At 31.2% G+C, this 25,854-nt stretch overlaps 3 long non-coding RNA genes across 3 annotated transcripts; 2 read left to right on the top strand and 1 right to left on the bottom strand.

Annotated features, from left to right (window-relative positions):
- Nucleotides 1-344: 344 nt before the first annotated feature.
- Nucleotides 345-1,209, bottom strand: LOC121209390 (uncharacterized). The gene is made up of 2 exons (XR_005904515.1): nucleotides 990-1,209; nucleotides 345-557 (listed from the first exon to the last, which is right to left on the bottom strand). It is a non-coding gene; the product is annotated as an uncharacterized lncRNA (long non-coding RNA).
- Nucleotides 1,210-14,451: 13,242 nt separating this feature from the next.
- On the top strand, nucleotides 14,452-16,723 carry LOC121209392 (uncharacterized). Its single transcript, XR_005904521.1, has 3 exons — nucleotides 14,452-14,558; nucleotides 15,032-15,114; nucleotides 16,436-16,723. It is a non-coding gene; the product is annotated as an uncharacterized lncRNA (long non-coding RNA).
- A 4,407-nt stretch (nucleotides 16,724-21,130) lies between these two features.
- Nucleotides 21,131-23,576, top strand: LOC107921961 (uncharacterized). Its single transcript, XR_005904526.1, has 3 exons — nucleotides 21,131-21,411; nucleotides 21,885-21,967; nucleotides 23,289-23,576. It is a non-coding gene; the product is annotated as an uncharacterized lncRNA (long non-coding RNA).
- The last annotated feature ends 2,278 nt before the right edge of the window (nucleotides 23,577-25,854 follow it).

Below are 25,854 nucleotides of genomic sequence, written 5' to 3' on the forward strand. Positions count from 1 at the left end.
TACTTATTTACAATTGATACCTTGTAAGCTTATGTTGATATCAATTAAGTCATTTCTGTTTGTTTATTTATTCGTTCATTCATTTATGTCTTTATACGTATGTATATCCATTATTCTCTTGTTTTACATATCTATTTATTTATTTATTTATTCATTAATGTATATTATTCGTTTTTATTATTGGAATCATTTCATAATTCCTTTATTTCTTTTCAATTTTCATTTGCTTTTGTTATTACTATTTTATTACCTATTATTATTTTATTATTTATGCATTCATCATTCGTTCTGTAGAGCCCAATTTTGGCCCGGGCCCAAGTTAACAAAAAAAACCAAAAGCAAAATAAATAAAAAGTCCAAGTTTTTAACAGCCCAAACAACCCAAAATTTTATGAGCCCATGACCCCCCAAAAAATTAGCAGAAACAAAAAAAAACCCTAGCAGCAGTAGGTGCCGTTCGCCCCACGTGCCTCCAGCACACAGCCCGTGCCTGGCCCCGATGCCTGACCACCAAAGCAGCAACCTTTTCCCCGTCCCATCGCTCGTATCACCTCTACCTGCAAGATGGAAAAGAAACACGTAAAGCAGAAAAGAAGCAGCAGACAACACAAAACAGTAGCAAAATGTTGTATTTCATTCGGCTATAAAGCCAACAAAAAACGAATGTAACGGGGGGGGGATTTTTTGGAAATAAAAAAGAAAAAGAAAAGATCAAATCGGAGGTAGATTGGAATACAAAGAAAAATCAAACAAATTTAGTAGAAGATTGCGTTTATTTTTATCTGGCTTTCGTTTGATTTCAAAGGGGGGAATTTACTTTGTGATTGCAAAAAGTATAAACAAGGGAATTGCAATCCTTTTCGTTTTCATAAATCGATACTCCTTATTTTCTAAAGCATATTTATAGTTGCTTTCATCCAAAACTTTCTTTTTATTTTCTTCTATTGTCGTTAATGCAAATATAAAAAGAGGGGAAAGGGTTTTCTTACCGGATTCAGTGTCAACTTATTCATCTTTTGCTTCTCCAGTCAAAGGGTTATCAGATCCTTGGGGGTCTGATTAAAATCACGTCGATGGTGGAGGTGCATTCGGCGCCGATGAAGCCTGCGGATTGACTGAGAGGAAGAGGGGCTGGTGAAACATTTTCAAAGATTTTTGAGAGAGTCTGCCTAATAGATTTTTAGGGCAAACTTTAGTATAAAGATGTTCAAAAAAAAGGGCACTGTTTTAGCTATAAAGATCCACGCCTTTTGTTCGAAAAGGGATATTTACACGTTTGATCCCTCCTTTTTGCGTGGTCATTCAATTAAACCATCTATGCTTTTCTTTGTTTTTTAATTTGACCCTGAAATTTGCGCGTTATTGTAATTTAATCTATATTTGAACTCTGTGTTTTGGGATTCTGTATATTTACATTTTTAGTCCCTTTTCTTTTGGGTGCATTTAATTATGGTCCTTAATTCTGTTTTAATAATTAGATTTATTTATAAATTGTTCTCTTGATTTATTTCACTTGACTTTCTTTAGTTTAATGATTTTTTTATGTTTTTTTAATATATTATTCTCCATTCTTTTAAAATTATCTTATTGTAGTTTTTATTATTATTAATCCTATATTGTTTAGTTTGTGATTTCTTTTATTCATTTATATATTAAAATTTCTTTTGGTTTTCAAAATTTATTTAATATTTATTTTAAATAATTTCATATGTCATTATGTTATACATTATTTTTCATATATATTGTTGATTTCATATTTTTGATGTACATATTTCTTTTTTTTTGAATCTAATCGCGTATATATATATATATTTTCTTTTTAAAATTTGTTTATACGTGATTTATCACTTTTAGAAATTTTATTTTACTATATTTTATTTTATTTTATTTTATTTTATTTTATTTTTACACCTTCATCTATCATTTTTATATATGTATTAATTCTATTGAGCTTTTATTTTATGTATTATCGATTTTAAGGCAATATGTTTTGTTTTATATTACTTCGGTATTTCATATTTCTTTTTATGTAATATTTATTTAGAACTCATCTATGTATTATTATACTTATTTTTATTATATACTTGGCTTTCAAATTTATCTCATTATTATTATTATTATTTCTTCATGTTATATTTCATCTTTTATTATTATGCACCTCCTATTTTCCTTTTTATTTTATTTTAAGTCACTTTGTTTGTTTTTGTTATTGCAATTTGATTATTAATATTTTTATCATTACTATCATAGTATTTTTATTATAATTGGCTTTTTTAATACTCTACCTAGATTATTATCCAACATTATTTTAACTATTTGTTCGTTATTTTTACTTCTAAATGTAATATTATATGTACACCTATTTATCTTCAAATTTTGTATTACTTCAAGTTGTTCAATTTATTTATTTATATAATTTCGATTTTTAGCTAATTTTTTTATTAATGATTCCTTTTATTTATTTACGTTCTCTTTATTTCCTTTATCTTCGTTTCTTAGCAATTGGATCACGTTTTACGTATATTCCTTTCTATATATTTTTATATATACATACTTTTTATTACTTCGTTTTATTTAGTTTTGGTTCCTTTATTTGTTTATTATTACATATATTTTTTAAGTAAATCTCCTGTTTTCATCAAATTTTACTATCGTCATTGTTATATTATTTTAACCTTTCTTTGTAATTTATTTATTTCTTTTTGATGTTTTCATGTTCATTTTTATGCATATTCCACTTTCTTTCATTATTTTTTATGAATGTCATGGTTTAATTAATGTTAGATTTAATCGCTAATTGCCATTGCATACTCGTTTATTATCATAGATATGTCGTTATGTTGTTTATTCGTGTTATCTATTATTATTCCATCATCATCCATTCGCTTATTTATTTACACCCTTTTCCATACTTAGAAATTCCAATTGCATGTGCTCACGGCTTTGTCTGTAACAGCCTAATTTTTAGTGGTGTCGGAACAGTGATTCGAGATCACTAAATCCGACAAATGAGTAGGAAATATTATTAATTTAGTGAGTATAAATTAAATGTGAAATTAGGAAAAATTTTGAAATAGTGAATAGTGTACTTAAAAATAAATATTAAAATAATTAGAATCGAAAACGAGGTATCGAGACCTCGAGAATTTTAAATAGAGCCATAAATATTTTTATAAATATTTATGGAGTGTTAATATGTTAGTATTAAAGTTTCGTCAAGAAACTTTAAAGTTCTGATAGTTAATTGAACAAAAAGGACTAAATTGTATCAAATGCAAAATTGTGAGAAATGATTAAATAGCTTAATTGATAAAAGAAAGAGGGTTTAAAAGGAAAATAGACCCAAGGTATATTTGGGCTGGACGGCAAGGGCATGAAATCAGGAATAAAATAAGGAGAATTAAAGGCAAAATTGCAAAATTGCAAATTTACTTAATAAAGCTAGGACTAAAGTGGAATTATCTAGATTTCTCTTTATTTTTCTGCATTCTCATCAGAAAAACGCCATGGAGGAGTTATATTAAGCTGGTTTTTCATATTTTTACTCCAATTAAGTTCAATTCTTGATTATTTCTTGAAATTTTTGTGTTTTTGTGACTTTTACAACTAGGTCCACTTGTTGAAATCATTAGTTTTTGATTTTATGAAAGAAATTGAAAGTTTCTATAAATATTTTATGGAAGTATATGATGATTTGGCATGGAATTAGAGCTTTAAATTGTTTATATGTTGATTTTATTGTAAGAATTGAATAGAAAGTGAATGTTTGGGACCTAATTGTAAAAGAGTTTGAAGTTAGAGTTTTATATGGAAATTCTGAATTTCAATAGTTATGAAATAACTTATAATGTTTATGAAAAGTATTAATTTATAAAATTATCTTAATTGAGGGGTTAATTGAGCAAGGACTGAATTGAATGAATTGTGAAATTTGGGGCAAAATGGAAATCAACATTTTGCACTAAAACTGTTTTGGACAGCAGCAGTAGTCTAACTTTGAAAAATCACCAAAAATTTTATAAATGGAATTAGAGGATGAATAAAATATAAAATTAAATCTTATTGAGTCTAGTTTCTTATAAAAGAAATTATGTAAGAAATGGAATTGTAAATTATGAGATATAATAACTTTTGTGAGACAAGGTAAGAATGATTTCGGGTTCCCCTGTTCTGACTTTGTAAAATCATAAAAAATTGGATAAAAATAATTAGGGGCTTAAATTAATATGTTTAAAATCTTGAATGAGTCTATTTTCAAGATAAACAAACGGGAACATTATTTGAATCTTGTACGAGTAGATAATTAATTTTTAGTGAAGAAGGGTCGGAACTGTCAGACAGCAGAACAGGGGAGACTTCAATGAATAAACTGTATTAATTGGTCCAACCAAAAATTATGAAAATTTTTTGGTAATAAGATAGGTGAATATAGTTTCTGGGAAAATTTATGGATCTTAATTTGGACTTCTGTAGCTCAAGATAAAAATAATTTAGTAACTATGACGCAGATGGACAGCTTGAATATTCACATAAGTAGATAGTCAAAATTATGGATAATTTTACCTACAAGTGTGTTGTTTATACTAAGGATGTGGATGGAGAGGAGGAGGAGGAAAATATACAAAAAAATATATGAATGACTCGTGTATAAATTGATCACATGCCCGATTATAATCGATAAGTGTTGAATTAGAAACGATATAATGTTTTATTTGGAATATTTATTATGAAATTATGATTATCGCTATAATTCAAAAATCGAACTTGTGAGTTTATATAACTAAATTTAGTGACCATTTGTTAATATTATTAAATTTCAATATTATTTTATGAATGGTGATTAATATTTATGTATGTTAATTGTTGAAAATAAGTAAATTATGTACAAAAGTTATGAAATTAAACTGAGAATTTCGGAGGAACGGAATGCAGGAAATGAGTACAATCTTTCAGTGAAAAAGATGAATTGACAGTAAATTACCCAAGTAAACCGAGATTCAGCATTTGTTGTAAATTCTCGTGTTTGCTTTCCGTTTAGCTCTTACGAGCTTCCGTTAACTCATATGAGTTTTAGTTAACCCTTTTGGGATTTCAGTTTAGCTCTGGTGAGCTTCAGTTAGCCTTCGGGCTTCCGTTTAGCACTTCTGTGCTTCAGTCAGACTTCGAGCTTCCGTTTAGCACTTCTGTGCTTCAATCAGCCGCTTCAATCAGCCTTCGAGCTTCTGTTTAGCACTTCTATGCTTCAGTCAACCTTCGGGCTTCCGTTTAGCACTTGTGTGCTTCAGTTAGCCTTTGGGCTTCCGTTTAGCACTTGTGTGCTTTAGTTAGCCTCCGGGCTTCCGTTTAGCACTTATGTGCTTCAGCTAAACTTCGGGCTTCAGATCACGAATGACTCAATTCCGTAAGACATTCTCTAATTTGACAAAGATTGGTAAGTGAGATATGAAATTAGTATTGGTAGACTTATGGTTATTATTGATATTGATTTGAAATAAGTGTACCTATTGATATTTAAATGATTCAAGGGGTAAAGTTCTGATATGAAATAATATGAGTTTGAAATGAATTATTACCGGTATATACCTGAAATATATGGAAATAATGGTACGTGAAATATTAATATAATGAAATGAATGATAAATGTTGATAAAGAAACAGTAAAAGAATGATATGTATCATGATATGTAAAAATGCTGAATTTATATGAATATGTTCAAGTATGATAACAAGTGTTGCTGTTGATGCTTAGACAAGTGCCAAGCTATTGGTTAAATGGTAAAATGTTTATTTTTGTATGATGTGTTGAAAGGGTAAGCACTCAAATGAAAATGTACTTATGCTCATGAGAGAGTGGCAAGTTTTAAGTTATGCAATATCTTATGAAATGACTTATCATGTGATTAATTGAAAAGAGTTATGTCCAAGCGCACTAGCTTGTGGGTATGATGGCACGGTATGCTTATAACCGGTGTGTTATACATAAAGAATGAGTGTGGAAAGCAAAGAAATACATATGAAAATAAAGGAACTCGGAAAAGTTAAAATTTTATTAAGCTAGAGATGATATGTATAAATAATGCTGTGGATTTATTTATTTTGTGAATTGATGAATATAACTTCTTGAATATTGTGTGAACCACACGACCTAGCCACACAGCCTGTGACCCCTTACAGTATTGAAAAAAAAATTTAAATATTTTCGAAAAAAAATTTTCTGAGTTCTCTGTTAAATCCCGATATATATATTTTGGGCTTCGATGGCTCACATAAGAGACACTATGATTAAATTTGATTGATTTCAGGTATGAATGTTATGTGAAGCGAAATTTCTGTTAAATGATCTGTAAATTTTGGTAATACTCTAAATCCCTATTCCGGCGACGGATACGGGTTAAGGGTGTTACATTGTCATTTTCCATTATTATTATTTCATTAATTTACTTGTTCCCTTCTTATATATATATTTTTAAAAAAAATATATCATACGTGATACTCGTTTATATAATGTTTCACTATTATTATTACTATTATCACATTCATTTATATACGTTCTTAATATGAGTCGGGCCATCAATTTTATTTATGTTATAGCGCCAATATTTTTACAAGCCTTTTTTCCTTATATTTATATTTGTCTATTACTTTGTTAATATTGCCTTCGCATTTATTCATTCGTTTTATACGTTTTATTATTAGAATTCGGTGGCTAACATTGCTATTATTATAATACATTAGTGCGATTATAACTTTCGTTTATTTATCGTATATATTTGGCCCGCATAATTGTCTTTATATTATTGTATTGTCATCACTACATGTACTATGTTTAAATATAATCGGTCCTTTTTGTATTATGCTTCAAAATAGCCCATGTCGTTTTAAACTTACGTTTGATAAATTTTTTAGAAATAAATAAATTTTCGAAATAAGACAATGTTTTGCATTTGGAGCATCGAATAATTGTATCCTAATTTACGGGGTTTCGATTTTCTCGTTAATTCTAGATTGCCAAATACCCTTTTAAGTTTTAAAATACATGGATTTCTAATTAAAATTGAAGACAAACTTGCGCTCGAGTGTTCATGGTATTGTGTTCTAACTTACGGGATGTGATATTTCGATATCTCGAGACAAGGGAATTATTAGCAATATTTTGATCTAATTCAAGCATTTTTTATCAACGTCAATAAAAAAGGATTGTATTTTAAATTCATTCTCGAGTTTCAATTTTCGACATTAAAACACTAATTAATTAATTCGGTACCAATTTTTGGGTGTGTCGAGGGTGCTAATCCTTCCTCGCACATAACCGACTCCCGAATTTGTTCTCTTGAGTTTCGTAGACCAAAAACACGTTTTAATAAACTAAAACATTTTATTAAAGCAAAGGTGGTCCGATCACACCTAATAAAGATCGGTGGCGACTCCCAATTTTTGTTTATCATTTTCAAAACCAAAGCCGATCCCTGTTTTCAAAAAATAGTTTCGACACGTTCATTTTTTATTATTCCCTTTCATGAATTACTTATTTTATTCATATCTTCATTATTATTGGTGTTGGATTATCTATTTTTATTATTAATGTTATTATGATTATACTATTAAACTAATTTAGCTAATATCTAATATTTGTTTGTTTGTTCATGTATTTATCGCTTCATTTTTTTTATACATTAGTTCATTATAAATTGCCTATTTCTTTTAAATTTGCTTCATATATTCTAAGTTGTGCTCATATAATTTATTGCAAACTGTTTTATTATATAAAATTGTTCATGACTATTTACTTAAAATTACTTTATGTATATATTGCCCTTTTTTTAATCTGTCTTGACATATTATTTATTTTGAAACAGTTTTATTACTTAGTTTAAATTATTCGATATTATTTGTCTTTAAATCATTTTGCATACCATGTATTTTAATTTCCTACTTACCTAGTGAGTGTTCGTTTTAAAACCTGTTCATGTGTTACTATTTAATTTATCATTATTATTATTATTTTCTTCTTTATCTATTTTAAATGTTCACATATATTATTTGTTTTTAAAATTCCCGCATGTAATTTGTCGTTGATATTGATGATTTCAAATTTCCCTTCTCTCATGTAATATTATTATCATTAATTGCACTCGTCATTTTATTTTATTTTTTATGATTATCCCACCTTTATATACTAGCATTTTATTTTATTTTATTATAATCATATTTTGAACCGCATTTAGATACATTTATTCGTTGTTATACTCTAAACAAGATAAGTATACATCGTATTGCACTTTCTATTATTCAAAAAAAATATAAAATTTCAAAGTTGAAGGCAATATTTCGCGTTTGGAAATTTCGAGAAATTGTGCCCTACGTGTTAGGTTTCGATTTATCGTTTGGCCGAACGACCGAATATCCTTTTCAAAATTTCAATGTAAAGTTTTGGGAATCATGAGATGATTTTGGAATCGAAGGTTTGAAATATCGTGTCCTATGTAATGAACCGAAAGTTACGGTATCGGAAATTGAGTCTTGAGTACTGTTTCCGCGAAATTTATTCATGAATATTTATTAGAAATATTTATGAATTATAGTTGAATGGTTATTTAATGTTTGATTAAGTTAAGTAGCTTGAATTTAGAATAATGACTAAATTGCATACGGTATAAAAGTTTAATTATAGATTAAAGATTAGTAAAAGGGACTAATCTAGCAATTAGACCCTAAGTGCCATATGTGTGAATGTATGATATAACATGTGTAATAGTTGATTTCCAATTACTCGATAATTTCCACAACCATCAATACAATTCACGCAAATCACGATACATTTTCATACCTCCAGGATGAAATGCAAATGGACTATTATGAGCTTCTTGAAGAATTAACTCTTTCAACTCAGAATTATTTGGAATGCAAAGTCGATTCTGAAATCTTAGACAGCCATTTCCATCAATGCTAAAATTTTCTATTGTACCATTCTGAATCACCTCTCTTTTCTTTAACAACTTATCATCTTCTAACTGTGCTGATCTGATTCGATCAAACATTACTGGCTTTATTCTTAATTCAGTCAAAAGGCTTCCATCTTCAGTGATACTAAGTTGTGCAAACATTGCTCGTAATTCAATCGCAGCTTTTCTACTCAGTGCGTCGGCTACTACATTAGCCTTCCATGGATGATAGTCTATGACACAATCATAGTCTTTTAGAAGTTCTATCCAACGCCTTTGTCTCAGATTCAATTCTTTTTGCGAAAGCAGATACTTCAAACTTTTATGATTCGTATAAACATAGCACTTTTCACCATAAAGATAGTGCCTCCAAATCATCAAGGCAAAAATTACAGCTGCTAATTCTAAATCATGAGTTAGATAGTTGCGTTCATGCGGTTTCAGTTGCCGTGAAGCATAAGCAATGACTTTCCCGTTCTGCATCAGTACACATCCCAGTCCACTCAATGAAGCATCACTGTACACTACAAAATCTCTTTCTGATTCTGGTAAAGTCAATACCGGTGCCTCTGTTAACATTCGTTTCAATGCTTCAAAAATTTTCTGACATTGCTCATTCCAAACAAATGGAATATTCTTCTGTGGTAGCTTGGTCATCGGTAAGGCTATCTTTGAAAATCCGTTGACGAATCTTCGATAGTAACCAGCCAATCCGAGAAAACTTCGTACCTCTGATACATTTTTAGGAACTTTCCACTGAATAACTGCTTCAATCTTCTTTGGATCCACTCTAATTCCATCCGCTGATACGACATGACCAAGAAACACAACTTCTGATAACCAGAATTCACACTTGCTCAATTTTCCGTACAATTGCTTTTCTCGTAATATTTGCAAAACAATCTGGAGATGTTGCTCATGAACTTTTTCTGACTTGGAATACACCAAAATATCATCGATAAAAACTACTACGAACTGATCCAAGTATGGCTGAAAAATTCGATTCATAAGATCCATAAAAGCAGCAGGGGCATTTGTCAGTCCAAATGGCATCACTAAAAATTCATAATGCCCATACCTCGTACGGAATGTCGTCTTCAATATGTCGCACTCTTTTACTTTCAACTGATAGTATCCCGACTTCAGATCAATCTTTGAAAATACGGAAGCTCCTTTCAGTTGATCAAACAAATCATCTATTCGGGGAAGTGGATACTTGTTCTTGACAGTCAATTTGTTGAGTTGTCGATAATCAATGCACAACCGCATCGACCCATCTTTCTTCTTAACAAATAACATTGGAGCTCCCCATGGTGATCTACTAGGTCGTATAAAACCTCTGTCCAATAAGTCTTGCAACTGTACTTTTAATTCCTTTAGCTCAGTAGGTGCCATACGGTATGGAGGTATCGATACCGGATCTGTACCTGGGTAGACTTCAATCACAAATTCTACCTCTCGATCAGGGGGTAATCCAGGTAATTCCTCAGGGAATACATCTGAAAATTCACATACAGTCCGAATTTTACTACACTGACTTTCAACTGAATCCGAATTAATCACATATGCTAAGAAAGCATTACAACCTCGATGAAGAAGCTTGCTAGCTTTAATGGCCGAAATAATACGAATTGATCCACTAGTCCGAATACCATTTACTTCAATTCTATCTTCACTTTCATTCTGAACAATAAACTTCTTCTTATAACAGTCTAAAATCAATCCATGTTCTGATAACCAGTCCATTCCCAAAATAACATCAAAGTCGCCAAATGGCATAATCAATAGATCAACAGGGAATATTCTATCTTGAATCATTAACGAACATCTTCGACATATATGGTTCACTAAAGTAGTTTGTCCCAGTGGACTAGACACTTCTATCATAACTTTAGACAATTCAAACTCTAATTTTTTTGTCTCAACTACTTTCGTATTAACATATGAATGTGATGACCCAGGGTCTATTAAAGCATAAACGGGTGCTGAATTCAATAAGAATATACCTGTCACCACATCGTGAGCATCTTTCTCTTCTCGACTCCTCACAACATACGCTCGAGCTGGAGCTCTAGCTTCAGATTGTTGTGTAGCACTCTCACTAGTTCTTCTAGTACCACCTCTAGCAAACGAACTATTTCGGCCTGATCCCCGGCCTCTGGAAGCAAATTCAGATCTTTGCACTACTGTCCGTGTTGTTCCAGATATCTTTGGGCAATCTTTAATAAAGTGATCGGTAGCTCCACAACGGAAACAACCTCCAGTCAACTTTCTACACTCCTCTTTGTGTCGGTTTCCACAATGCTCACATATTGGAATTTTAGTATTCTGAACTGGACTTCAGATACTGCCAGTAGACACAGTAGTCTGTCTTTTCCGACCTTGATCACTCCTTTCCGATCGAGAACTAAATCTCCAATTACCTCGTGATTCCTTTGACCGCTTAGGCTGCGGACTAGAACTAACCATTCCGAGACGTTTTTCAGTCGAATGAGCAACTTCAGACTTTTTATCCCTTCCGAGAATTTGTTCAATCATCTTAGCTCTTTCCATTAAATCCGCAAACTCAGTGATTCTAAGAGGCATCAACTGTAGTCTAAATTCATCACGTAATCCTCTTAAAAATCTTTTACATCGGTCAGCTTCAGTCGGTACAAACTCAGTGGCATATCTGCTCAATCTCAGAAATTCTCGTTCATGATCTTTTTCTGACTTGGAATACACCAAAATATCATCGATAAAAACTACTACGAACTGATCCAAGTATGGCTGAAAAATCCGATTCATAAGATCCATAAAAGCAGCAGGGGCATTTGTCAGTCCAAATGGCATCACTAAAAATTCATAATGCCCATACCTCGTACGGAATGCCGTCTTCAATATGTCGCACTCTTTTACTTTCAACTGATAGTATCCCGAATTCAGATCAATCTTTGAAAATACGGAAGCTCCTTTCAGTTGATCAAACAAATCATCTATTCGGGGAAGTGGATATTTGTTCTTGACAGTCAATTTGTTGAGTTGTCGATAATCAATGCACAACTGCATCGACCCATCTTTCTTCTTAACAAATAACATTGGAGCTCACCATGGTGATGTACTAGGTCGTATAAAACCTCTGTCCAATAAGTCTTGCAATTGTACTTTTAATTCCTTTAACTCAGTAGGTGCCATACGGTATGGAGGTATCGATACCGGATCTGTACCTGGGTAGACTTCAATCACAAATTCTACCTCTCGATCAGGGGGTAATCCAGGTAATTCCTCAAGGAATACATCAGAAAATTCACATACAGTCCGAATTTTACTACACTGACTTTCAATTGAATCCGAATTAATCACATATGCTAAGAAAGCATTACAACCTTGATGAAGAAGCTTGCTAGCTTTAATGGCCGAAACAATACGAATTGATCCACTAGTCCGAATACCATTTACTTCAATCGTATCTTCACTTTCATTCTGAACAATAAACTTCTTCTTATAACAGTCTAAAATCACTCCATGTTCTGATAACCAGTCCATTCCCAAAATAACATCAAAGTCGCCAAATGGCATAATCAATAGATCAACAGGGAATATTCTATCTTGAATCATTAACGAACATCTTCGACATATATGGTTCACTAAAGTAGTTTGTCCCAGTGGACTAGACACTTCTATCATAACTTTAGACAATTCAGACTCTAATTTTTTTGTCTCAACTACTTTCGTATTAATATATGAATGTGATGACCCAGGGTCTATTAAAGCATAAACGGGTGCTGAATTCAATAAGAATATACCTGTCACCACATCGTGAGCATCTTTCTCTTCTCGACTCCTCACAACATACGCTCGAGCTGGAGCTCTAGCTTCAGATTGTTGTGTAGCACTCTCACTAGTTCTTCTAGTACTACCTCTAGCAAACGAACTACTTCGGCCTGATCCCCGACCTCTGGAAGCAAATTCAGATCTTTGCACTACTGTCGGTGTTGTTCCAGATATCTTTGGGCAATCTTTAATAAAGTGATCGGTAGCACCACAACGGAAACAACCTCCAGTCAACTTTCTACACTCCTTTTTGTGTCGGTTTCCACAATGCTCACATATTGGAATTTCAGTATTCTGAACTGGACTTCGGATACTGCCTGTAGACACAGTAGTCTGTCTTTTTCGACCTCGATCACTCCTTTCCGATCGAGAACTAAATCTCCAATTACCTCGTGATTCCTTTGACCGCTTAGGTTGCGGACTTGAACTAACCATTCCGGGACGTTTTTCAGTCGAATGAGCAACTTCAGACTTTTTATCCCTTCCGAGAATTTGTTCAATCATCTTAGCTCTTTCCATTAAATCTGCAAACTCAGTGATTCTAAGAGGCATCAACTGTAGTCTAAATTCATCACGGAATCCTTTTAAAAATCTTTTACATCGATCAGCTTCAGTCGGTACAAACTCAGTGGCATATCTGCTCAATCTCAGAAATTCTCGTTCATAATCCACTATAAGCATCTCACCTTGTTTCAGTGTTAAGAACTCTTGTCTTTTGTCCTCTATGTACATTTCTCCCAAATACTTATTTTGAAACTCTTTTTGAAAGAAGTCCCAACTTATCTGTTCCTCAAGTACATTCTGAATCACTGATTCCCACCATACTAAAGCTTCCTCTTGCAGTAATGAGACAACACACACTAAGCTTTCTTGTGGTGTACATTCAAGTTGCTTCAGAACTCTCTTTGTAGTCTTTAACCAATTTTCAGCAGTAGTCGAATCAATTCCCTTTGCACCCAAAAATTCTGTAACTCCATATTTTCTCAATTCTTTAATTGGAGCTCTTCGGGTAGTAGGGATAGAGGACGTAGTAAGCATAGTTCCTACCGCTTTTTGAAGGGCATCAGCAATTATTCTAAAGACTTCAGTATTATCACTTCCAACATTCGGTTGATTTCCTACTGGATTCACACTTGGAGTTGCAGACTCCGATTCATTCACATTATACGGTTCATCATCTTCACTATACATCTCTTGATCAGTATCCTCAATGCTTTTATCAGACATTCTTAATGCTATAAAACAAAAATATTCAACAAACATATCAGCATCCAATCCCAACTCAAATTTGACTCAGTAATGGCATGTACCTCTAGATTCACATTGACATTGTAACAGCCCGATTTTGACCCTAATCGGAACAGTGGTTTTGGGACCACAAAATCGAGTCTGAAAAATATTTTAATATTATTTTCTGTGTTAATTATGTGTGAATTTACATATGTGAAAGTTTCGTGAATTAATTTTATGTTTGTGCGCTTAATTTGAAAAAAATGGCTTAATCGCGTAAAATGAAAATTTGATGGTTAATTAAGAAAGTGCCTAATTGTTGTTGTCTTTATAAGTTTGAGGCCTTATGTTGTAATTTAGCCAATAGTAATAGGTAGTGGATGGCATAATGATGATATGTGATTTATATATATAAAATAAAAGTTAAAATAATAATAATATAATAATATATGTTATAATAAAACAAAACATTAAAAGCCACCATTTTATGTTCATCTTTCTTCACCGAATGTAGAAAAGAAAAACAAGGTTTGAAAGCTTGAAACATTCGGCCATTTTGAAGCTTAATTCAAGGTTGGTTTTTGTTTGGTTTTTGATAATTTTTACGTTTTTGAGATCATTGCTTTGAATACTTCAAAACCCATATCTTAATTTTGTGAATTGTTGATGATTTTGAGAAATGCCATTGATGAATGCTTGAGCTTTGTGATAGTTGATGATGGAATATGAAAGATATGTGAAAGATTAACATGTCGTGTCTTTGAGTTTTTGATGAATTTGAGTAATTAGGGTTTAATTGTAAAAATAAATTTTTGAGGGACTAAAATGTGAAATAAATGAAATATGTGGGCTTGTATGGACACTAGGAATATTCGGCCCTTAAGGAGTGAAGTCAAATTTTGTGTATTTTGTGTTTTGAGCAAAAAAAGACTAAATTGTAAAAAGTGTGAAATGTTAGGGGCAAAATTGTAATTTTCCTATTTATGTGTTTTTAGGTTAAATTGAATAGAATGATGTTTAAATAAACTTAATTTGAATATGCTTAGATCAAGAATTAAAGAAATCGGATTTGGATCGGGGAAATACAAAAGTGGTCGAGTAGCCGATTTAACAGTCGACGACATCCAAGGTAAGTCTAATAGCAATTTAAATGTTATTAAATTGGAATTTATATAAATATATCTATCATACATTTAGTAAGCTGGAACTAAAAGTATATAAATTGAATAAAACTTGGTGATTTTTCTATGTGATAGCCGAACATAGAAATTAATTTTGGGAGGTTGATATTAATGGTATAAATTACATGTATATTAGCTAAAGTATGCTTTAAGTTCAATGATATGAAACTAATAGTAGAATTTACATGGATATGTAGTTCGAATGTAAGATTTAATTTCTTGAGTTGAATTTAAAGTTATGAATTATATATATAAAGTTTGAATGTATGATACAAGTTCTTTGATTCTTTGAGTTGAACTTAATATTATGAATTATATATATATGCACATATGGTTCGAATATATATAGGTTACAAAGTTCTTGAGCTGAATTTAATGTATGAATTTTACTTACATATGTGGTTCGAATATAGGTTACAAATTCTTTGAGCTGAATTTTAATGTTGTAAATTATACATATGTGGTTCGAATGTTTGTTTGCTATGAAGAATTGAATATAATTCAATTCTTACGGAGATACAGTTATTGAGTAAGACTTAGGTAAACATAAAGAATTATACGAAAGATCATCTTTGTATATGAGATTTTCAGGCTTAATGCCTAGCAGGCTTGATGCCGGTGAATTATTTCAGGCTTAATGCCTAGCAGGCTTGATGCCGGTGAATTATTTTAGACTTTATGTCTAGCAGGCTTGATGCCGGTGAATTATTTCAGGCTTAATGCCTAGCAGGCTTGATGCCGGTGAATTAATTCAGACTTTATGTCTAGCAGGCTTTGTGCCGGTGAAATGAATCGGGCTTTGTGCCTAGCAGGCTTTATGCCGGTGTTTTATATAGGGCTCTATGTTTTATAAATTTTATATGAGCAATAGTAAAAGCAAATAAATGTGTTAAGAAAGTTAAATTATTCAGGTATGTGTTAGCCATTTGCTTAATTGCTGATGAGGTAAGTTGATTATTTTAATTTGATAATAGTTTCAAATGAAATATAGAGTATGAGTTAACCATTTGAGTATAAGCATGTTTTAGCATAATGATTTATTGAATATTCGGCTTTGCTAAATATTTATGTGTATTTGGCCATATGGTTTGTTTATATGAAAATACAATATGATTTTTATTAAAGTGTTATATGGTACAAAATAATATGATATTTGGTTTATTTTAACTTAATGATGGAATAAGTATTAATATATATAAATGAATTTTTGCTTATGACTTACTAAGCTTTAAATAGCTTACTGTGTGTATGTTGTTCTTCGTTTTATAGATTTTGGAAGTTGGTTACGAGCTCGGGGATCGTCAGAGAAGATTATCACACTATCGACTCCTCTCGGTATTTTGTAAATTTTGAATTCGATCTTATGGCATGTATAGCGTAGATGAAATACTTGAATTTAGATTATGTAATATTAAGCCATGCGAAAATGGCTTAATTTTCTTGTTTGTGTTCGGTTTTGGGCTGAATTATGGTTTACGCATACTTTAATCATGGATTAGTATTTTATGGTTAGTATTTATATGGTAATATATATATGTGCATGGTGATTTCATTCAAGTGTTTCGGTAATTATGTGGTTGAAGTAAGTAAGTTTGTTATATTCATTAAGATAAATAATGTTAAGTTAAGTGTCTAGGTTACGTATTATATATGAAATATATATGATTTGGTTGGATTTAGTAGTTAAGTGAATATAGGAGATGATTTATAAATTTAAGTATGCTTGTAAATGTTGGTGATTAATTACGTTTGGCGTATTGATAGAGTAAACGAATGTATATATATTCAAATGTGTATTGATTAGGATTTATGGCTTAGTATATATATAATGGATTAATTTATTTATAAAAAAATTGATTGAGTCGGGTTTGATCGGTAATGCCTCGTAACACTAATCCGGGGACGGACACGAGTCGGGGTGTTACATTTGATTGGTATCAGAGCCAGGTTTAGTCGGTTCTAGGACTAACGTAGTGTGTGTGAGTCTAGCTATACATGCCATATTTAACCTACGATAGTGTGATATCTCCCGACTCTGACGAAAATTGTTTTGATGAGACAGATATGTTTTCCAACCGAGCTAATTTTGATAGTACAGAAGTAAATACTCAAATGTTTGAGTGAAAATGTGTTGATGATGAGTTGAGACTCATAAAGGTATGAATAAGGATATAAGATATTTTTGTTGTTGATAAATGTTGTAATGATATGAGTATATGAGTTGTGATATGTGGCCTACGATTGCTATATGAATGCTTTGATTGTGAATTTGTGATTTGAGTTGGCATATGGATTATGTGTTGAGGAAAAATGTGATTATAAGCAAATGTTTATTAAATGTTTCAAGAATGTGAAATTATTAATAAATTGGCTATTTGTAATAGTATGTGTTATGTGCATTTATGTCCGAGTTAAATTTGAGGTTTTACTACCCTCACCCCTTATCAGTAAAATGTTACAATGAAATCTGTAAGATTTGGATCGAATAAGCTCACAAGTGTGGAGTTACAGAGGTTTGTGTTTGAAAGATTACTAATGTGGTCGAATAAAAGAATGGGTCAGCAAATTGAGATAGTGCTATAAGAGATATTGAATCGTTTTAATGGCCATTCGTATTATGCAAAGTCACTGTTAACTAAGAAGTTGAATTTGATGAAATAAAAGTATTCAGGTATGTTATTAGTATTAATTGGAAGTTTTTCCTGAATTGATTTCTTTTAGAGATGGGATAATGTGAAAAATTTCTGATAAAAAAATTAGATAGTGGAATAATGATTGAATTGTGTTGATAGTTGAGTACAATGGTTATAGTCGGGCAATTACTATGATTCTTTTTGGGTATTCTGTGTGTACATTTATCTTCAGAAGTATATGTGATTTTTTCAATTAAAAAAAAAAAATTCTTATCGTGTGAAAACGCTAACTAAATGTACTGATAGATGAAAGCATGGTTGATTTGTTTGGGTTATGTTCGACATTGTTATCTCTTTCACTGATAATTTGTTTCATTGTGTGGATACGAAAGTCGATGGTAAAATCTGAATGAGATCAATATTCTATTTCTACTGGTTATTGTTCTGTTGAATATATGCGAAGATTATATTGCTTTTGTTACTGTGGATTTCAGTATTTAAGAATGACATCGTTCTTTCTGGACATTTTCTAGGATATCATTGGAATTTTATATCATTTTATATAGGTTGTAATTTTTTTTTTCTTAGATATCTTATGTGACTCCATATGCTGAAATTTCGCTATTCTGGTTTTCTTATGATTCCACGTGATTATCTGCAAGAGATCACTATTTGGCAAAGAGGATTATGTTTATTATGATTTTAATTTCTGACTTGAAATGTGATTGTACAGTGGTACCATCCCAGAGTTATAGAAGTTTTGTTTCTGCAATGGTTGCTATTTAAATCATATTTGATTTTTCTCTGTGTCCAAATGCTTCATTAACAGTTGGGATAATATCTATTTATAGGGTTGAGACATTGTTCTTATTAAGGCACAATGATTTCTATTTGGTTAAGGTAATTTCTGTATAATTTAGAGTTTCGATGAATAATATATGAGATAGCTTCATTATAAACTCTTTTCTAGTTCTCATAAAGGTTTAGCATTGATAAAAGTGAAAATGATAGAAGAATAATATTAAATCTATGAAATAATATGTCTGGGTTATCCTTATCAATGAGAAGAAAAGATTCATTCGAAAAGACTGATTCAATGGTTTAGTCGAATTTGAATTATTTGTTTGAAAAGATAATTGAGTTATATGTGTCTAAATCTATTCATATGTATGGAAATAAATTTTGAATGAACATGTGTGAATTGAGGGATAATCTGGAAGAAGAACTTGTATTCTTGAAGACTTGATACCGAATTATATCTATCGGAATGATCCTATCTGGGAAATGTTGTGATAAATTAAAGTTAGTTTGATTGTTGAAGTTTTCTTTTGCTCGAAGACAATGTCGACCGAAATATCAGTTCTGGTTCAGTTTGAGTTTAATAAAGAGATTATGATTTTCGTCCTCATGTTAATGAATGGTTCGAAATGTATTTCAATACAAGAGTGTATAGAGATATCTTCTAATTTTATACAGTTAAAGCTGCATAAAAAGAGTTATGTGAAATATTTGATGATTATAAGAGTTTAAAATGTTTAATGTCAGATAAAGATTTGAACTTGGCAAAGCAAGGTTAGTTTCAATCATCGAAAAACTTTTAAGTCTGTAAGTGATTCTTATCCGAGGAAAATGATTAAAGTTTCGGATATTTTGATTGGGCGATGAATACGTGATTGATCTTATCACGTAATGAACTGTTGATAGATGAATTAGAGGTTAAATAAATGTTTATATAATGAAGTTGTGAAATTTAGAAATGTGTCAGCGAATTATAAGTTAAAAAGGAGTTCAACATAAATTGATTTCCGGCTTAGAACCTTAGATGTGGTATTGATGATTATTTGTTATTTCGAGATAGAGTGTGCATACTAGAAGGTTCTACGAATATATAACAATTGTTACAAGAAAATTTCACTGGTGTTCATACGGGATTAACAAGATGTACAACAGTCCGAGATATGATATAGATGATGAGTGTGAAATGTGATATTTCTGACTTTGTTGATTATAGAAATAGAGAGTTGATGAATTTTGTATAAGGATTTTCTTATCATTGAAAAAAATAAAGTTATCTTAAATATGGTTAACTCTCTGAAGAAATCTCTCTGTAAGTATAGATTTTTTCTTTTGATAAAACAGTTAAGTTATGTGTTTCTGTGTTGGTAAATCTGTCTATGGTGTCAGTTATCATTGTTTTGGATTGAGATTTGAAATTTATATGGTAATTCTAAGAGAGATTACAGTAATCTATGAGTATGAAATTGCATTGAAATCGGGAAACGCAAACCAAATTCTTGAAATATTTATTTGTCACTATGTTTTAGAATTGCAAAGTAACTAAGAAAGATGTTTGCTATTATAAGCAATTATCGAACTCCGTTATTTCAGGATTGAGTTTTGTGAGAAAATGATTCACAGGATTAAAATCATCAGAGAATGTGAGTAGAAAATGGAAAAAAAAAATTAATACAGTTAAGCAGTTTCAGCTAGGGATGATGTACACTGAAAGTTAGATCAGAATTTTAGTTGTGAGATTAAAGAGATTTGAAATTTGAAGCTATGTGTGAATTTGAAATATATGATGTGAAAGTGTTTCGCGATAGTCTAAAAAAAAAAACAACAACGTTGAATCGTCAGAAATTGTATGCAGACTTGAAAAGAAAAGATATAGAGTTTCAGATTGGAGATAAAGTCTTTTGTAGGTATCACAGTGGAAGAAAATACTTAGATTTGATCGTAAAAAGAAATTGAGTGTGAGATTTATTGGGTCGTATGAGATTATAGAGCGTATCGGGCTGGTTGCTTATAGATTGTAGTTGCCACCTGAGCTAGAAAAGATTCACAATGTATTCCATGTTTCGATGCTCCATAGATACCTATCTAATCCTTCACATGTGATTAGTCCCACAGAGATTGAGATGCAATCTGATATGACATATGAAGAGGAACCGATTTGTATTCTGACTCGTGATATTAAAGAATTGAGAAATAAGAAAATTTAGTTAGTCAAAGTACTATGGCAAAAACACAGAGTTGAGGAGGCAACTTGGGAGTCAGAAGATACAATGGAAGAGCGTTATCCAAACCTATTCACCGGTAAGATTTTCGGGGACGAAAATTCCTAAGAGGGGGAGAGTTGTAACAGCCCGATTTTGACCCTAATCGGAACAGTGGTTTTGGGACCACAAAATCGAGTCTGAAAAATATTTTAATATTATTTTCTGTGTTAATTATGTGTGAATTTACATATGTGAAAGTTTCGTGAATTAATTTTATGTTTGTGCGCTTAATTTGAAAAAAATGGCTTAATCGCGTAAAATGAAAATTTGATGGTTAATTAAGAAAGTGCCTAATTGTTGTTGTCTTTATAAGTTTGAGGCCTTATGTTGTAATTTAGCCAATAGTAATAGGTAGTGGATGGCATAATGATGATATGTGATTTATATATATATAAAATAAAAGTTAAAATAATAATAATATAATAATATATGTTATAATAAAACAAAACATTAAAAGCCACCATTTTATGTTCATCTTTCTTCACCGAATGTAGAAAAGAAAAACAAGGTTTGAAAGCTTGAAACATTCGGCCATTTTGAAGCTTAATTCAAGGTTGGTTTTTGTTTGGTTTTTGATAATTTTTACGTTTTTGAGATCATTGCTTTGAATACTTCAAAACCCATATCTTAATTTTGTGAATTGTTGATGATTTTGAGAAATGCCATTGATGAATGCTTGAGCTTTGTGATAGTTGATGATGGAATATGAAAGATATGTGAAAGATTAACATGTCGTGTCTTTGAGTTTTTGATGAATTTGAGTAATTAGGGTTTAATTGTAAAAATAAATTTTTGAGGGACTAAAATGTGAAATAAATGAAATATGTGGGCTTGTATGGACACTAGGAATATTCGGCCCTTAAGGAGTGAAGTCAAATTTTGTGTATTTTGTGTTTTGAGCAAAAAAAGACTAAATTGTAAAAAGTGTGAAATGTTAGGGGCAAAATTGTAATTTGCCTATTTATGTGTTTTTAGGTTAAATTGAATAGAATGATGTTTAAATAAACTTAATTTGAATATGCTTAGATCAAGAATTAAAGAAATCGGATTTGGATCGGGGAAATACAAAAGTGGTCGAGTAGCCGATTTAACAGTCGACGACATCCAAGGTAAGTCTAATAGCAATTTAAATGTTATTAAATTGGAATTTATATAAATATATCTATCATACATTTAGTAAGCTGGAACTAAAAGTATATAAATTGAATAAAACTTGGTGATTTTTCTATGTGATAGCCGAACATAGAAATTAATTTTGGGAGGTTGATATTAATGGTATAAATTACATGTATATTAGCTAAAGTATGCTTTAAGTTCAATGATATGAAACTAATAGTAGAATTTACATGGATATGTAGTTCGAATGTAAGATTTAATTTCTTGAGTTGAATTTAAAGTTATGAATTATATATATAAAGTTTGAATGTATGATACAAGTTCTTTGATTCTTTGAGTTGAACTTAATATTATGAATTATATATATATGCACATATGGTTCGAATATATATAGGTTACAAAGTTCTTGAGCTGAATTTAATGTATGAATTTTACTTACATATGTGGTTCGAATATAGGTTACAAATTCTTTGAGCTGAATTTTAATGTTGTAAATTATACATATGTGGTTCGAATGTTTGTTTGCTATGAAGAATTGAATATAATTCAATTCTTACGGAGATACAGTTATTGAGTAAGACTTAGGTAAACATAAAGAATTATACGAAAGATCATCTTTGTATATGAGATTTTCAGGCTTAATGCCTAGCAGGCTTGATGCCGGTGAATTATTTCAGGCTTAATGCCTAGCAGGCTTGATGCCGGTGAATTATTTTAGACTTTATGTCTAGCAGGCTTGATGCCGGTGAATTATTTCAGGCTTAATGCCTAGCAGGCTTGATGCCGGTGAATTAATTCAGACTTTATGTCTAGCAGGCTTTGTGCCGGTGAAATGAATCGGGCTTTGTGCCTAGCAGGCTTTATGCCGGTGTTTTATATAGGGCTCTATGTTTTATAAATTTTATATGAGCAATAGTAAAAGCAAATAAATGTGTTAAGAAAGTTAAATTATTCAGGTATGTGTTAGCCATTTGCTTAATTGCTGATGAGGTAAGTTGATTATTTTAATTTGATAATAGTTTCAAATGAAATATAGAGTATGAGTTAACCATTTGAGTATAAGCATGTTTTAGCATAATGATTTATTGAATATTCGGCTTTGCTAAATATTTATGTGTATTTGGCCATATGGTTTGTTTATATGAAAATACAATATGATTTTTATTAAAGTGTTATATGGTACAAAATAATATGATATTTGGTTTATTTTAACTTAATGATGGAATAAGTATTAATATATATAAATGAATTTTTGCTTATGACTTACTAAGCTTTAAATAGCTTACTGTGTGTATGTTGTTCTTCGTTTTATAGATTTTGGAAGTTGGTTACGAGCTCGGGGATCGTCAGAGAAGATTATCACACTATCGACTCCTCTCGGTATTTTGTAAATTTTGAATTCGATCTTATGGCATGTATAGCGTAGATGAAATACTTGAATTTAGATTATGTAATATTAAGCCATGCGAAAATGGCTTAATTTTCTTGTTTGTGTTCGGTTTTGGGCTGAATTATGGTTTACGCATACTTTAATCATGGATTAGTATTTTATGGTTAGTATTTATATGGTAATATATATATGTGCATGGTGATTTCATTCAAGTGTTTCGGTAATTATGTGGTTGAAGTAAGTAAGTTTGTTATATTCATTAAGATAAATAATGTTAAGTTAAGTGTCTAGGTTACGTATTATATATGAAATATATATGATTTGGTTGGATTTAGTAGTTAAGTGAATATAGGAGATGATTTATAAATTTAAGTATGCTTGTAAATGTTGGTGATTAATTACGTTTGGCGTATTGATAGAGTAAACGAATGTATATATATTCAAATGTGTATTGATTAGGATTTATGGCTTAGTATATATATAATGGATTAATTTATTTATAAAAAAAAATTGATTGAGTCGGGTTTTGATCGGTAATGCCTCGTAACACTAATCCGGGGACGGACACGAGTCGGGTGTTACAGACATTCGATTTAGTCCTAGAACCGACTAAACCTAATTAGCTCTGATACCAATCAATATTCCTGAATGGAAATGAGACCGAATAACGATGGGCTTTGTGACGGGATTACCGATGTCTACAAGTAAAAAAAATACTATTTGGGTAATAGTTGATCGACTTACGAAGTCAGCTCATTTCTTAGCTGTGAGAACCGATTGGTCGTTAAAGAAACTTGCTGAGGTTTATGTTCGGGAAATCATTAGATTACATGGTATTCCAAAATCAATAATTTCTGACAGAGATCCAAGGTTTACGTCAAGGTTTTGGAAGCAATTACATGAATCTTTCGGTACTCGACTTCATTTTAGTACAGCTTTTCATGCACAGACTGATGGTCAATCTGAACGGGTAATACAGATTTTAGAAGATATGCTTCGAGCCTGTATGATTGATTTTGAGTCTAACTGGGAATATTATTTGTCATTAGCCGAATTTGTGTATAATAATAGTTTCCAGTCAAGTATACATATGGCACCGTATGAGGCTTTGTATGGGCGAAGATGCCGATCACCCGTATGTTGGACAAAACTGAATGAGAAGAAGATGATTGGACCTGAATTGGTTCAAGAAACAGAAAGTACAGTTAAGAAAATTCGGGAAAGATTGAAAACTGCTTTTGATAGACAGAAATCGTATGCAGATTTGAAACGACGGGATATTGAATACTCAGTCGGGGATAAAGTATTTTTAAAGGTTTCTCCTTGGAAGAAAATTCTAAGATTTGGTCAAAAAGGAAAATTAAGTCCTCGTTTTATTGGGCCTTACGAAGTTATTGAGAGAATTGGACCAGTAGCGTATCGATTGGCCTTACCTCCTGAACTACAGAAAATGCGCGATGTCTTCCATGTTTCTATGCTAAGAAGATATCGATCGGATCCTTCACATGTTATTACTACCGAGAATATAGAGATTCGACCTGACTTATCGTATGAAGAAGAACCAGTTGAGATTCTAGCACGAGAGGTAAAAGAATTACGTAATAAACGTATTCCTTTAGTAAAAGTGCTATGGCGAAGTCACAGTGTTGAAGAAGCTACATGGGAACCAGAAGAAACGATGAGATCTCAATACCCCCATCTCTTTTCAGGTAAATTTCGAGGACGAAATTTATTAAGGGGGAGAGAATTGTAATGAACCGAAAGTTACGGTATCGAAAATTGAGTCTTGAGTACTGTTTCCGTAAAATTTATTCATGAATATTTATTAGAAATATTTATGAATTATAGTTGAATGGTTATTTAATGTTTGATTAAGTTAAGTAGCTTGAATTTAGAATAATGACTAAATTGCATACGGTATAAAAGTTTAATTATAGATTAAAGATTAGTAAAAGGGACTAATCTAGCAATTAGACCCTAAGTGCCTTGTGTGTGAATGTATGATATAACATGTGTAATAGTTGGTATATATGTGTAATAGCTATAAGATATTTTATGTTATAGCTATTACACATGTTAATTTTATATTTATTATAGGTTAATAATAATATAATATAGTATAATGAATAAAGAATAATGAGTAAAGAAACATAGAAAGAGTTACAGAGAGCAAACGTGAGAAAGAAAGAAAGAAAGAAAGAAAGAAAGAAAGAAATAGAAAAGGGAAATTTGAGGATTAATGCCCTAAAGCTTGATTGGTAAGTTTTTTTAGCTCATTTTCTTATGATTTTTATGTTTATGGATGCCTAATTCAAAGTTCTACATGTATGAGGTTAAAATGAAGAAAAATAGAAAATTTTTAGATATTGATTTAGTTGAATAAATTGAGGTTTTATGGGTTAAATTGATAGGAATTGAAGTTAGAAGTGAAAATTGAGTGATTTATTAAAAGAATTCTAAGTTAGGTTTAAATAGGGATTAAGTTGAATA

This window comes from Gossypium hirsutum, chromosome A02, assembly GCF_007990345.1.
Source record: "Gossypium hirsutum isolate 1008001.06 chromosome A02, Gossypium_hirsutum_v2.1, whole genome shotgun sequence".
Lineage (NCBI taxonomy): Eukaryota > Viridiplantae > Streptophyta > Magnoliopsida > Malvales > Malvaceae > Gossypium > Gossypium hirsutum.